General features: G+C 40.2%; 1 protein-coding gene and 2 pseudogenes across 6 annotated transcripts in view; all 3 read left to right on the forward strand.

Moving 5' to 3' along the window:
* Positions 1–13,012, forward strand: part of CDIN1 (CDAN1 interacting nuclease 1) — a 241,882-nt gene that overhangs the window by 26,021 nt on the left and 202,849 nt on the right. The window contains exon 1 of one of the 6 annotated variants that reach the window (XM_065547741.2): positions 3,380–3,400. The exons of the other annotated variants lie outside the window; for them this stretch is intronic. The gene's annotated coding sequence lies outside the window, so the exon portion shown is untranslated. Of the gene's footprint in view, positions 1–3,379; positions 3,401–13,012 lie in introns of those variants that run through there. 6 annotated transcript variants of the gene reach the window in all.
* LOC141407176 (uncharacterized) lies at positions 7,160–8,004 on the forward strand (annotated as a pseudogene).
* Positions 10,680–12,694, forward strand: LOC107130179 (la-related protein 4-like; annotated as a pseudogene).

A 13,012-nucleotide genomic window follows, 5' to 3' on the forward strand; every position in this document is an offset into this window, starting at 1 on the left:
TTCCACAAAGCTGACCACTTCTTGAAGTGAACGAGAACAGGGGAATGAAGTTTGGGATTTTTTCTGGGGGACTCTGCGCACGCATAGAGGAAAGTATGCTTCCCAAAGAATGAACGGACGCTAGAGGTGTGCCCGCAAAGAGATGTGGAAAGGAAGCTTAGAAGGATTTCACGCGGTAAACTCTGTGACTGCAGCACTTAAATGAAATTGCTTTTTATTATCTGGCTGAAAAATCATCCAAAATAAGCCATACAGGATGAAGGTTAAAAAGCTTCTGGGTAAAAACAGTCTTGGATAATTTAATTTCCTCCCACAGCAGCTCTGTATTTACCTGCTTATGATGTCTGTTCCAATTCCTTAAAAGGCTGTATACCTAAACTTTATTTTAAAATGTTTTCTGTTAAATTAAAATCTCTGTTTATAGAAGTCACTATTCCCTTAACCTCTAAGAGGGTTATGTAAATTTTATATTCCCTAAGGGCACAGTCATATTTAGCTGTATTCCTGTCAGTTACCAGCAAGCTCTTTTTGTACAATTAGGGGGTGGTTCATTTACTCTGGTAAGGTTGCCACCTGTCTAGGGATTAACCCAAACAGGTTGGAAGTCACAGAGAGACTTTTGAATTGGAGTTTAAAGCAGTAGGAGTTGATTTATTAACTCTCTCCTCCCATTTTGGTGGCATTTTCTGGGTTGATCAGTGGTACTTGTGACAGTTGTTTCTTGGTTCCCTATGTTTGTGAGGTTGGAAAAGTACGTTGTTAAAATTTTAAGTGTCACTGGAAATCTGTGAACAGTGGGTGTAATCATGCTGGGTACTTATGAACATGAACTGGAAAGATCTTCCACTCCTCTCCATTGTTTCCAGTCTTATAATATCTTACCAAATTGTTGGATCAGTGGGAAGTGGCATGCTTGAATCATGTGGATAGTTTGAAGACCAGGATTGTGTTCAATGGAAATAACATCCTATCTGGTGTGTCAGGAAAATAAAACATGAAGAACATTGATGATGTAGTTCACAGGAGAATACGAGGAGGTAACTTTACAGTATTTAAAATAAGCTGTGAGAAATATCCAATTGATTAGTTTAAAGAAACATGCCTTAAGTTTTCTGATACAATATGTAAAATAAAATAGCTTACTTCATATGACCTAATGTGCATGTGACTGCATTCCATCTGGAGCCTGGTTCCACTAGAAGCGTCTCAAAGACTGACTTCTTTGAGATCTGTGTGTGTGTCTCTCTTTCCCTCCCTCCCTCCTCCTTAACTTCCTTTTATTCCTTCTTCTGTCCTTCCTTCCTTCCTTCATTCTAATTTAAAATTAAGTGTATTATATGTTATGTAAGTATTCTTTTTTCAATTATAACCTGTTATGGATATACAATTCACATACTGTAACATCCACCCTTTTTAAGCGTACATTCATTGACTTTTAGTGTATTCACAAACTCGTGCATCCGTCACCATTATCTAATTACAGAATATTTTACAACCCCAAAAAGAAACCCAGTACCCATCAGGCATGGCTCGCCATTCTCATACTTGCTCAGCTCAGTCCTAGGCGATCTCTAATCTACTATCGGTTTCTATTGATTTGCGTATCTGGACAGTTTGTGTAATTGATATTATACAATATGACTAGCTTTAACTTAGTGTAATGTTTTTGGGATTCATTCATGTTGTCTCATTCTTTCTTATTGCTGAAAAATCCATTGTAGCAATATACCACCTTTTGTTTATCCTTTCATTAGTTTGTAGACGTTTTGTTGTTTCCCGTTTTGGGCTATTATGATTAAATGCTTCTATGAACATTAATGTATAAATTTTTGTGTTGACATATGTTTTTGTTTCTCTTGGGTAGATACCTTGGAGCACAAATTCTGGGTCATATGGTTTAACATTTTGAGGAACCATAAAACTAGTTTTCAAAGTGGCTGCATGATTTTACATTTCCCCATAGGAATGTATGAGGGTTTCAATTTCTCAGAATCCTCAGTAACACTTATATATTTTGTCCTTTTGATTATAGCCTTCCTGGTAGGTATGAAGTAGTATCTCACTGTGGTTTTGATTTCTATTTTCTCAATAACTAATGATGTTGGGAATCTTTTTATGTGTTTATTGGCTATTTGTATATCTTCTTTGAAGAAATGTCTATCCACATTCTTTGTTCATTTTTAAATTAGGTTGTCATTTTATTATTGAGTTGTAAGAGTTATTTACATATTCTAGATACAAGCCTCATATATGTGATTTGCAAGTATTTTTTTTCTAGTGTGTTGGTTCTTTTTTTTTACTTTATTTATGGTGTCCTTGAGTTATTCTTTTATAAGGATCTTACTTCCAGAAGGAAGCTACAGAAGATCAATAGAGATATCTGTAACCTTCCTATAAGGAAAATTTTATCACTCTTTAGTGAAGTTCTTATTGTTCGATACATTGTTTTGGTAAAAGTTGTTTGTCTTTAGACAATGTGTTAAATTAAAAAAAAAAAAAAAAACTTGGCAAGCAATCTCCGGAATCTCCTGAATATAACTTTAAAAGTTAGGCATGCTTTTACTATTTTCTCCTTCTCACTTTGCCTTTTAAAGTTATACACAAATATATATATATTTAAAGTTTTATACAAGTATCTCTATATGGAGCAGATGTGTGTATATATGTGTGTATATATGTGTGTGTGTGTGTGTGTGTATATATATATAAATTTTTTTAAAGACAAAGTCGGGTTCTGTTGCCTAGGCTGGAGTGCAGTGACGTGATCTTGGCTCACTGCAACCTAAACCTCACCATGCTCAGGTGATCCTCCTGCTTCAGCCTCCTAAGTAGCCTGGGACCACAGGTGTGCAACCACTATGCCTGGCCTATTTTTTAAAACTATTTTTACAGATGGGGGTCTCCCTTTGTTATCCAGGCTGGTCATGAACTCCTGTTCTCAAGGGATCCTCCTACCTTGGCCTCCCAAAGTGTTGGGATTCTAGGCGTGAGCCACCGTACCTGGCCTATTATATCTTGATCATATCATCTACATTGACAATTTGATAGGAACGATGTTAGTAAAGTGCTAAAAATAAAAACTTGAGCAAACCAGTAAAAATATTATTTAAAAAAATAACTATAATTGTAAAGAATCAGGGATCTATCAACTTAAAATGAAAAAACTTAAAGGGCCGGGTATGGTGATTCACACCTGTAATCCCAGCACTTTAAAGGGGAGACCGAGACAGGAGGATCACTTGAAGCCAGGAGTTTGAGAAAAAACTTAAATTCAGTTCTATTGCTTTTACAAAGTGATTAACCAGATATGGTTTGTGAAATGTATTTCTTTAGCTGAATGCTGGGAAGAGACCATCACCTTTCCTGGGCCAGAAGATACAGGCCTGGGGATCCAGACCAGGTAGGAGATCTGGCTTCCAAAGCCAGTTTTGCTGCAGTGCTAAGAGCATGGCCCTCGGCAAGTTACTTACTGTCTTGGAGCTCCAGTGTGTCCATGTGGATAGAAAGAGCTCCTGTTTTTCACACAGGATGTGTTAAGCTTTTAAGAAGGATGTAGTGCCAGGATAATGCCCTGCCAATCTGGAGGCTGGTGTTTTTGTAAAGCTGTGAAAGGAAACTTTCTACAGTCTGAGAGAGAAAAGATGAGAGCTTCTCCCTTGTGCAGCTCTCTATGTGACCACATGCTTTAGGTCTCTGACATATCAAAGTAGGGCATATACCTTAGAGCTCCTCTGGCTGAATATTATTTCAGGGGTCTCAAAGATTGGCTATCTTGCTAAAGTAGTTTATCAGCAAAATACGAGAAATGGTTCACAAACTATAATATAGGAAATATTTAATCAGTAAGTAGGTATTTGCATTAAAAACAAAACAGATGACAACTGCATCAAAGCACAGGGATAATTGCATGTTGAAATGATATTCGACTAAAGCAAGGGGCATGTAGGAAGTCACTTTGAATTGTGGTGTTGTAGAGAAGTACCTAATTGCTTGTTCCTCTTGTCACTTTGCTTCTTTTAAGTGACTTAAGCAAGGTAGATTCTTAAATTGTGCCTTTATAAATCTTTTCAGTTGTGTAATGTGAAAATTATTAACGTATGATTATCTAGACGTAGTTGTGTAGTGTATCATTTTCTTTGGATAGTTAATGAGATGTTGGCTTTTGTGCCATTTATCTTGGGAAAAAAAGAATAGTTTTCTTTCACATCCACTTCTTTAGCCACACTTTATCTTTGATTTGGATGGGTTTATATATAACTGTGTGTGTGTGTGTATGTGGGTGTCTATTTTTGTTTGCTTTATGTGTAAGTGATAATAAGAATATATGAATCTAGTTGTCAGCTAGATTCTATTTGCATAAACAAAAGTGGGTACCTGCTCTCTGCAATGGCTACTCCCTTAAGAAAATTAAGTGTCCACAGAATTGGTGACCTGTTTTTAAGAGAACCTGTAACATCTTTCTAAATGAAAAATCATTCCAGCAATATTTACTATTGGCAATTTTCTTCTGTCTGCTTTTTGAACTTATTGGCCAACCAGGTCAGACATTATTAAAGTTCAAAGGGTCTAGGGGGAAGAGTAATGGTTTTGTGGTACTATGAATTTTAAGTCTTGCCATTTTCAGGTGTTATAGCATCTGTTCTCACATGCCACTAAAAATACATAGAAGTTTTAGACCAAATTCAGGGTCAAAGTTACAAGAGTGATGATGCTTCTGACTCATTCTCTTAGCGTTATATTACCCAAATTATCTGCATACCATGCTGTAGTAAGATCCTTTTTGACAAGTTATTTGAAAGAACTTATTATAACAAGGCTTTTTTTGGGGGAGGATTTAGCACTTCTTGGCAATTTGTTTAGGTACAGTTGGAGAATCTGTTCTGAGTGAACTGGTTAGCTATTGACAATACTCATATAGACAGTAGGGAGTCCTTTAGTTCTGAGAATAACTGTGTTTTCTACTTACCAGAAGCAATGTCTTTTGAATATAAAACTCTTGGGGAGACTGAGTCCTGTGCCACATATGCTTTTGAGAGTCCACTCTCCAGCACATCGAAGTTGTTAACAGACAGGTGCTTGATAAATATTTGTTGAAATACTGAATAAGTGAACTAACCATCTATTTGGAGAGGCTTCTAAATGTGTAGCTGTTTAATATACATTGGTGAGTTTAATGAAATGAAGAGAGACTGAGAAGGAAACTTATACAAAATTATCATGCGTTGGTTGAGTGAGTCTAGGTATACCTGCATCTCTATGGAAATGGAATGTCCATACCTCATAAAATCAGCTGCTTTAAAAATTTTCTTAGTATTGTCATTATATTGAAAGAGAATAGGAGAAAGAACGTTTGTGTTTTGGGAATCAAATACTTTATTCCTAAAGTTGGCAAGTAGTTTACTAAACGGAATTAATTGTGTCTTGAACTGAAAACATCAGTAAGGCATCTGCCTTTTATCAAATGAATATCTAGTTGTTTTTTTGGTGGTATCCCTAGCCCTACACTCTTTTACTCACCAATGGTGTTTGTGAAATGAAGTTCATAATTATTAGAGATAACTCTTAACGGAATAACATATAGTAGGAGTTTAAAATGGCTTAAATTTATTGAATAAGTGAAGTGAATCAAGACAACTTTTAGCCATGGTACATTATTCAGAGTTATATAGCAGCTTCATTTATGATTGTTGAGTTCACTTGGATAGAGTGCTGTTCCCATGATAGAAAATGTAGTTTTCCCCAGGTGTCTGTTTTCTCGTTCTTCTAGTGTGATAGAATCCTCCAGTTTTGACCAGAACATGACTTCTAAGAACAGAGGCGTCCTTGTGTCTCTCACGGCCATGGGACTGAATTCTGGCTGTTGCAGAGTAAGCATAAGTTTTACGTGGCAGCTTCGTTTTATGTGGAGCCTTCCTTAAGAGACAGCCCTTGTCTCTCTTCTTCAAGATCCTTTCGCAGTCTTGCTGTCTGGAATGCACATGCCACAGTCTTAACCGTGGGCTGATAGAATGGTGAGCTGACAGGAGCCTGGGTCCCAAGGACTTCCTGGAGCAAAATTGCTATGGTGGAGGAGACAAATCTTACTGGGAAAGACAAACATTTCTGTACTGTATAGTCCATAGTTAATTTGGGATTGTATTTTCTCTCCCTTGTAACCGATCCTCACCCCATCTATGTAGAGATAGACAGGCTGAGTTTTATCAGATTGGATTTCTAGGAAATAAGATCAGAGTGAGGCTGCATGAAACCAAGTTTCTCACCATATTCAGAGCCGTTTTAAAGTGTGTGCCTTACTGATTGCTGGTGAGTCATGTAACCTTTCAGTAAGCTTGGCATGTTTGCTACTGAGTGTCTTTCCTTCCCTGGTTCTGGATTTGGTCTGACTATGTCAGGACTTGTACGTGGCTTTTACAGATTTCCTGCAATGACTGGTCTGCATTATCTTCCTGGATGCTGTAAAGATAGAGGGTTGGGTTAGGGAGAGGTCACTGATTATATAATCAACAGGTCACAGAGCTCTTTTTAGGCATTGTTATTTTTAGTCTGGACACGAACATCTTTTCCCTGAGAAAAAGTTTCCATCAATCTCACTATTTGTTGATATCTCTTAAAAAGGTCACAGTTGGTTGCTTGAATTTTGTGATATTGTAGCCATTTTATCAAAATGAAAGCAGAGGCCAAAACATACTAGGTTTTTGTTCTGTATTTGATATAGCTAAAATTTCTAAGACTTAAAAATCAATTAGTAGCACACATTCTCTTATTCTTCTTGCGAAGCTTAAAGTCACTAATTATTAGGCACCACAGTGTTTGGAAGCAAAACATCTCCTTTAGTAATGGCATCTCTGTTATGTGTTCACATGTTGTCTCAATGCACGTTCATTTGCTGTGTCTGTGAGTTGCAGTGTTTTTATATTTCCCCTTAAAATGGATGTGTGTGTTTGGTACGCGGGTGTTAGGAAATGAGAGGAGGAGGGTCATTCTTCATTAAGTCATCTCTTGAAAGGCTAATATGTGCAAGTCACTATGCTAACTATTGATGATGTAAAGTTAAAAAGATACAAAGATTGAAAAAAAAGGGATTCCCCGTCTTAAATAACTCAGTTTTGGAGAGGCGGCTGCAACGCCGAGCAGAGGAGGCAGGAACTGGAGTGCGAGCAGTAGCTGGGTGGGCACCATGGCTGGGATCACCACCATCGAGGCGGTAAAGCGCCAGATCCAGGTTCAGCAGCAGGCAGATGATGCAGAGGAGCGAGCTGAGCGCCTCCGGTGAGAAGTTGAGGGAGAAAGGCGGGCCCGGGAACAGGCTGAGGCTGAGGTGGTCTCCTTGAACAGCAGGATCCAGCTAGTTGAAGAGGAGCTGGGCCATGTTCAGGAGCGCCTGGCCACTGCCCTGCAAAAGCTGGAAGAAGCAGAAAAAGCTGCTGATGAGAGTGAGAGGGGTATGAAGGTTATTGAAAACCAGGCCTTAAAAGATGAAGAAAAGATGGAACTCCAGGAAATCCAACTCAAAGAAGCTAAGCACATGGCAGAAGAGGCAGGTAGGAAGTACGAAGAGGCGGCCCGTAAGTTGGTGATCATTGAAGGAGACTTGGAACGCACAGAGGAATGAGCTGAGCTGGCGGAGTCCTGTTGCCGAGAGATGGATGAGCAGATCAGACTGATGGTCTAGAACCTGCAGTGTCTGAGTGCTGCTGAAGAAAAGTACTCTCAAAAAGAAGACAAATATGAGGAAGAGATCAAGATTCTTGCTGATAAACTCAAGAAGAGACCTGTATTAAGTTTGCTGAGAGATCGGTAGCCAAGCTATGATATGATGGATGACTTGGAAGATAAACTGAAAATGTACCAGAGGAGCACCTCTGTAGACAAAGGATGTTGGACCAGACTCTGCTTGACCTGATTGAGATGTAGAGCGCCCCAGTGCCACCCTGCTGCTGCTCCTCCCTCTGACCCTGACTCCACCTGAGGCCAGCCTGCCCGAAGCTGCCCTTTAACTGAGGGCTGATCTTTAACTGGACAGCTGCTTTCTCCTTCCACCATCCCCTCCTCCCCTGCGTCTTTTTCGCCAAACTGTCTCTGCCTCTTCCCGGAGATTCCAGCTGGGCTAGAGGCTGAGCACCTTTGGAAGCAACATTTAAGGGAATGTGAGCACAATGCATAATGTCTTTAAAACGCATGTTGTGATATACACATTCTGTCATTACCTTTTTTGTGGTTTTGTAGCAACCATTTATAAAACATTCCAAATAATTCCACAGCCCTGAAGCAGCAATCGAATCCCTTCCTCACTTTGGGAAGGTGACTTCTCACCTTAATGCATATTCTCCTCTCCATAGAGGAGAGGAAAAGGTATAGGCCTGCCTTACTGAGAGCCAGACAGAGCCCAGAGAGACTCCCCTGTGGGAAACCTCATTGCTCTCTACAAAGTACTAGCCAAACCAGAAAGGTGATTCCGGGAGGAGTTGGCCAAACAGCAACAACAAAAAATGTGCTGTTCAGGTTTTCAGCGTTAAGATATCTTTGCATGTTATTTCTATTTTTTTATTTTTTTTTCATTAGAAGTCACCAAATTAAGATGGTAATACCTCTGAGACAACATTTTTGTCCTATCTCTACCCGCTCCCAACTGCTTACAGAATGGATCATGTCCCCCTTATGTTGAGGTGACCATTTAAATGCTTTCCTGCCTTGTCGAAAGAAAGAAGAGTGTGTTTGCCACTGATTTAGCCATGTGAAACTCATCTCATTACCCTTTTCTGGGTTCGAAGCTGCTGTCTCTATCTCCAGAAGTGCCATCTCATTGTGCTTTGTATCAGTCAGTGCTGCAGAAATCTTGAATAGCTTGTGTACAATACTTTTTCAATTTTATATTATTGTGAAACTTTGCTTCTTTGGGTTTGTGGCACCCCGGCCACCCCATCTGGCTGTGACGGCCTCTGCAGTCTGTGGACTGGCAGCTTGCGGATCTTTTTGTTTTTTTAAAGTTTCTTTCCCTACCCAGTCCCCATTTCCCGATAAGGTTTCTAGGAGGTCTGTTAGGTGTACATCCTGCAGCTTATTGGCTTAAAATGTACTGTCCTTTGATGTGGTCTCTTTGGGGCTGACTGGGAGAAAGAGAAATCAGTAGTGCAACTGTGTTTGATACTGAATATTGGCCAGTGTCTTTCTGAAATAAAGAACCAGTCCCTCCAAAAATGAAAAATAATAATCATAAAAAGAACTCAGTTTAATGGAAAAGCAAATGAGGAAAAGAATACTTCAATTAAAATTCGTCTGCACAATGAAGTGTGGTCCAAAAAATAATGACAGTTCAACATGAGACTTATTTATGGGCTCATTAAATCCAGAAGTCTGAAGGGTTTCATGAACTCCTAGCCCAAAGCAATTCTACTGAGAGTCCCTGAAACAGCAGTGCGAGTCCCCACAACAGCCGGTGAACGATTCGCCTACCTACATTTGTGAATGCTGAAAATTTAGTCTTTTAAAAACACAGTGCTTCTCAATTTCTTCTTTTGTGTTTTGGTTTGAAGCTACATGTTGTTGTTTCCTTTGGTTTTCTTCTTGGGGCATTATGTAATTGTCAGAATTCTGGTACCGTTCAGGTTCGATGTAGTCATTTTGGAAATTCCCAGGTATCCTCCTTCATATTTTTATTCTAAAAGCAATTCTGAAGAACATTTGCCTTCACAGTGTTTCAATTCAGTCTAACATTGGACCAGTGGGAGAATATAACAAGAGCATTGATGGGGGAAAATGGATGTGTGTGCAGAAAAACGTAAGCAGCATGATGTAGCCTCTTCTTCTCATTATCTGGAATTCATGTCTAATCTCTTAACCACCAGGCTGAGGCACATCATACACATGGTGGACAGGTGAACTGGGGGAGTTAGGTCTCAGGGATTTGGAAGTGCCACATTAAGTTTGTAGAGGCTCTATCCTTTAAGAACTGGATGCTTCTGTGCATGTTTTGTTAATTTTTTTCTAAGCCTACATTTTTCTTTTCTTTTCTTTTCTTTTTTGAGACAGAGTTTCGCTCTTGCTGCCCAGGCTGGAGTGCAATGGCGCAATCTCAGCTCACTGCAACCTCTGCCTCCCGAGTTCAAGCAATTCCCCTGCCTCAGCCTCCCAAGTAGCTGGGATTACAAGCATGAGCCACCACGCCTGGCTAATTTTGTATTTTTAGTAGAGACGGAGTTTCTCCATGTTGGCCAGGCTGGTCTCGAACTCCTCACCTCAGGTGATCCACCCACCTCGGCCTCCCAAAGTGCTGGGATAAGCCTACATTTTCTAGTCTACCTAGAGTGATATCAGCCTTGTGCAAATTCCAGTATTGTTCCAAGAATATAATGCAAGGCGGGGCACCGTGGCTCACACCTATAATCCTAGCACTTTGGGAGGCCGAGGTGGGCGGATCACAAGGTCAGGGGTTTGAGACCAGTCTGACCAATATGGTGAAACCCCATCTCTACTAAAAATACAAAAATTAGCCGGCTGTGGTGGCGCATGCCTGTAATCCCAGTGATTCAGGAGGCTGAGGCAGGAGAATTGCTTGAACCTGGGAGGCAGAGGTTGCAGTGAGCCAAGATCGTGCTACTGCACTCCAGCTTGGGTGACAGAGCAAGACTTTGTCTCAAAAAAAAAAAAAAAAAAAAAAAAAAGATATAATGCAAATGAAGTTATTAAAGTATTACACCTTTTAATATTTCAGAACGAAGACTTATTTAAAACATTTATTCTGTTGGGGCACAGGCCTGGAGCCAGTTAGAGTTGCAGCGGTGGGAACAGTTGGGCTGAACAGAGGACGACATGTTGCTTTTCGTGGAGCAGGTAGCATCTGAAGGAGCTGGTTTAAGTCCTAATGCCAAACTATGACAAGAAATTGCTCCTGGGAGTGCTGATGCCACCCCAGTAACTCATGGAACTGAAAACTCTTGACATGAAACAGCAGCCGCCTCGGGTGCTCATCCTGAGGTTAACGCAGAGCTCTCAGAAGATATATGTAAAGAACATGAAGTAATGTGTTCTTCGTCTTGTGAAACCACAAGAAATACTACAGGCATTGAAGAATCAACCGATGGGATGATTTTAGGACCGGAAGATCTGAGTTACCAAATATGTGATGTTTCCGGAGAAAACAATCCAGCAATTTCTACAGAAGACCGAAAAGAATGTCTAAAGAAACAATTAGCATTCTGTTTTTCACAAGAAAATTTGTCAAAGGATCTTTACTTGATATCTCAAATGGATAGTGATCAGTTCATCCCAATTTGGACAGTTGTTAACCTGGAAGAAATAAAAAAGTCGACTACAGACCCTGATGTAATTATTGAAGTGTTAAGATCTTCTCCCATGGTACAAGTTGATGAGAAGGGTGAGAAAGTGAGACCAAGTCATAAGCGTTGTATTGTGATTCTTAGAGGGATTCCTGAAACAACACCAATAGAGGAAGTGAAAGCTTTGTTCAAATTGAAAACTGCTCCAAAGTGATAAGCTGTGAATTTGCATACAGTAGCAGCTGGTATATCACTTCCCAGTCAGACACAGATGCACAACAGGCTTTTAAATCCTTAAGAAGTTAAAACATTTCAGGGCGAGCCAATTATGGCAAGGATAAAAGCCACCAACGTTTTTTGCTAAGAATGGTCACTGATGAATGGATTCTAGTATCTATAGCCAGCCCATTCAAACTCAAGCACAGTATGCCTCCCCAGACTTTAGGCAGCCTGTATATAATCCTCACCAACAGTACTCGGTCTATAGCATTGTTCCTCAGTTTTGGTCTCCAAATCCTACACCTTACTTTGAAACACCACTGGCGCCCTTTCCCAATGGTAGTTTTGTGAATGGCTTTAATTCACCAGGATCTTATAAAACAAATGCTGCTGCTATGAATATGGGTCGACCATTCCAAAAAATATCTTGCGAAGCCTCATTTTAGGTCATCCAGTGGTTCAGAACACTCAACAGAGGACTCTGTGTCATTGGGAGATGGACAATTGAAGATCTAGTTCAAGAAATTTTTCACCTGAACAGCATAACCCTACAGTAACTGGGGATTAGGAGCAAACTTAACTTCAAAAGGAGACTTCCACTTTGCAGATGGAACAGAATGGGGACTATGGTAGAGGCAGAACTCTTTTCAGAGGTCGAAGACGATGACAAGATGACAGGATCTCAAGACCTCATCCTTCAACAGTTGAATCAAAGGCTCCAACACCAAAGTTTGACTTACTAGCTTCAAATTTTCCACCTTTACCTGGAAGTTCATCAAGCATCCCAGGTAAACTCATTTCGGAGAATAGGATGTCTGATGTTGTTAAAGGCATCTACAAAGAAAAGGATAATGAAGAATTGAGAGTTGGTTGCCCAGTGCCTGCAGATGAGCAGACAGAATGCACTTCTGCCCAGCAACTCAGTATGAGTACCAGTTCTTCATGTGCAGCTGAGCTTACTGCATTAAGCACAACTCAGCAAAAAAAGGATCTAATAGAGGATTCCTCTGTTCAGAAGGATTGTCCCAACCAGACGACTATACCAGTTTCTCCTCCAAGTACTACAAAGCCATTGAGGGCAAGTACTGCTTCACCATGCAATAGTAACATAAATGCAGCTACAGCTGTGGCTCTACAGGAACCCCGAAAGTTAGGTTATGCTGAAGTTTGCCAGAAGCCCCCTAAAGAGCCATCTTCAGTTCTTGTGTAGCCACTATAGGAACTTCGCTCCAATGTAGTATCTCCCACCAAAAACGAAGACAGTGAAGCTCCTGAGAAGTCCCTTGAGAAACCACATGAGAAGTTAGAAGCAAGGGCTAGTAAGGATTATTCTGGCTTCTGAGGCAATACCATTCCCAGGGGAGCAGATGGAAAAATCAGGGAACAGAGATGCCAGTTTAGTCATAGGGCTATACCTCAGGGAGTGACACGACGTAATGGCAAAGAGCAATATGTGCCACCCAGATCACCAAAGTAAAAAACAACAAAACTATTCAAAAACTTCTTTCTCTTCCCGT

This window comes from Macaca fascicularis, chromosome 7 (assembly GCF_037993035.2).
Source record: "Macaca fascicularis isolate 582-1 chromosome 7, T2T-MFA8v1.1".
NCBI classification, from domain to species: domain Eukaryota; kingdom Metazoa; phylum Chordata; class Mammalia; order Primates; family Cercopithecidae; genus Macaca; species Macaca fascicularis.